The sequence below is a fragment of the Callorhinus ursinus genome, unplaced genomic scaffold (assembly GCF_003265705.2).
Source record: "Callorhinus ursinus isolate GAN/ISIS: 27379988/994484 unplaced genomic scaffold, GSC_fseal_2.0 scaffold4, whole genome shotgun sequence".
NCBI lineage: Eukaryota > Metazoa > Chordata > Mammalia > Carnivora > Otariidae > Callorhinus > Callorhinus ursinus.
Window position 1 is genome coordinate 48,273,268 of NW_027397066.1, and position 3,028 is coordinate 48,276,295.

Sequence of the window (3,028 nt, forward strand, 5' to 3'; positions counted from 1 at the left end):
TGAACAAAAGCATGAACAAATTGGGTAGAGAAGGAACATACCTCAACATAAGAAAGGACATATATGACAAACCCACAGCATATTCAATGATGGGAAAAATTGAAAGCTTTCCCTTTAAGATCAGGTACAAGACAAGGATTCCCACTCTCACCACTTTTATTCACTAAATTATTGGAAATCCCAGCTAGAGGAATTAGGCAGGACAAGGAAATAAAAGGCATTCAAGTCAAAAGAAAGATGTAAATTGTCATTATTTGAAGATGATATGATTTTTACATAGAAAATCCCAAAGTTTCAATCAAAACCTAGTAGATCTAACCAATGAATTTTATAAGGTTGCAGTATATAAAACCAACATACAGAAATCAGTTGCATTTCTATATATTAATAATGTAACATCTGAAAAAGAAATAAAGAAAATTATTTTGTTCATAAGAGCATTAAAAACAATACATAGGAATAAATTACCCATGGAAGAAAAAGATCTGTATGACAAAAACTACAAGAATTGCTTGAAAAATTTCAAAGACAACACCAACAAATGAAAAGACATCCCATGTTCACAGATCAAAAGAATTAATATTGATAAAATGCTTATACTATCCAAAACTATCTACTACCGAAGTGCCAATTCCAGTGACATTCTTCACAGATAGAACAGATAATCCTGACATGTGTATGGAATCGACAAAGACCCCCAATAGCCAAATTAACCCTGAGAAAGAACAAAGCAAGAGGCATCACACTTTCTAACTTCCAACTATAATACAAAGATGTACTAATTAAAACATTATGGTACTGGAATAAAAGTAGACACATAGGCCAGTGGAACAGAACTGAGATCCAGAATTAAACCCCCACAAACACTGTCAACTAATATTTGACCAGAGAGACAACAACATCCAATAGGGAAAGGATAGTCTCTTCAACAAATGGTGATGGGAAAACCGAAGAAACATATGCAGAGAAATAAATGTGGACCCCTATCTTACACTACTCACAAAAATTAACTCAAAATGGATGAAAGACATATAACATAAGATATGATACCATAGCATGCCTAGAAGAAAGCTTAAGGAAGAAGCTCCTTGACATTGGTCTTGGCAATAATCCTTTGGATGTGACACCAAAAGCATGAACAACAAAAGCAAATATCAACAAATGGGATTACAATAAATAAAAAGCTTTTGCACAGCAAAAGATATGATCAACAAAATGAAATGGCAACCTATAAAATGGAAGAAAATATGTGGAAACTATATATCAGATAAGGGATTAATGTTGAAAATATATAAAGAATTCATACAAATCAGTAACAAAAAAAAACAAAAAACCTGATAAAAAATGTGCAAAAGACTTAGACATTTTCTACCAAATGGCCAAGAGGTACATTAAAAGGTGCTCGATATCATTAATCACCAGGGAAATGTCAATCAAAACCATAGCGAAATGTCATTTCACACTGTCAGAAAGGCTATTCTCAAGATGACATGAGTTAAGTGTTGGTGAGGATGAGTAAAAAGGGAGCCCATGTATACTGTGGGAATGTAAATTGGTGCAGCCACTATGGAAAACAATATGTAGATTCCTCAAAACATTAAAAAAGGAACTATTATACAATCCAGCAATTCCACTTCTGGATATATACCTAAAGAAAAAGAGACCAGGATATCAAAAGGATATATGCACTTCCTTATTTATTGAAGAATTATTCACCATAACCAAGATATGGAAAAAACCCAAGTGCTCATCAGTGTATGAATGTATAAAGAATTGTGCTGTATGTATACATAATGGAACATTTTTCAGCCATGAGAAATAAGGAGATCCAGCCATTTGTGACAATATGGATGTACCTTGAATACCTTATGGTAACTGAGATGAGTGGAACAGAAAAAGACAAGTACTATCTGATATCACTTAAATACAGGATCTAAAAAAGCCAAATTTTTAAGAACAGAAATTGAAATGGTGGTTAACAGGGCCCTGGTAGTGTGACAGAATTGGAGAAATGTTGTTTTAAGGATACAAGTTTGCAATGAATTGTAAAGAAATCCTATAGGTCTAATGCACAGTAATGAATACAGACTATAATTTTGTATTATAATCATTAGACTTGCTAAGAGACTAAATCCCAATTTTTCCAATGACTTAAAAGAAATAATCATGGAGTGATAGAAGTACTAATTATCACTGCATTAACAATTATACTACAGTATACACATGTATCAGATCATGTTGTACACCATAAATTTATACAATGTTATATGTCACACATATTTTAATTAAAACAAAAAACAAAAACATGGCACATCAGTATGGGACAGAGCTCTACTCTGATGTCACTTCTCTAGCAAAGGTAGCCAATCATAACTGCAATGTTTGAACTTCCCTTTGAAATAGTATTTGCTTTATACCTAAGGGTGTTCTGTGAATATGTATGTCAGAGATAAAAAAAGATGGTGGTTTCTGTCCTTTTTTTTCTACCTAGACAATGACTTTTTATTCCCTATCCATGTTTGTTTATATTGATTTTGCTTATTATAAAAATGCTGATATAAATATTATATGTATATTTGGAGATTTGTGTGAACGTTTCTATAGGATTAATTTTGAGAAATAAAATTGTGGGTGCTCACTTTGACAGCACAAAGACTAAAATCAGAAGGATATGGAGAAGATTACCTTGGCTGCAGCACAAAGTTGACACACATGAAAGTTTCCATATTTTTCATAAAAATAAATTTTTAAAAAAGAAAAAAAGAAAATTGTGGGTGACAGGGTACATATATTTTAACGTTTTTGAGATAGCTAGGTTTTGAATTGGTCTTTCACTCATCTTTCTTTTTCCTTTAATTTTATTTTATTATGCTATGTTAGTCACCATACAGTACCACATTAGTTTTTGATGTAGTGACATGATTGTTTTTATATAACACCCAGGGCTCCATGCAGTACGTGCCCTCCTTGATACCCATCACCAGGCTAACCCATCCCCCCACCCCCTCCCCTCTAGAGCCCTCAGTTT

At 32.9% G+C, this 3,028-nt stretch overlaps 1 pseudogene; it reads left to right on the plus strand.

Annotated features, from left to right (window-relative positions):
* Positions 1 to 2,631: 2,631 nt before the first annotated feature.
* Positions 2,632 to 2,732, plus strand: LOC112836153 (U6 spliceosomal RNA; annotated as a pseudogene).
* The last annotated feature ends 296 nt before the right edge of the window (positions 2,733 to 3,028 follow it).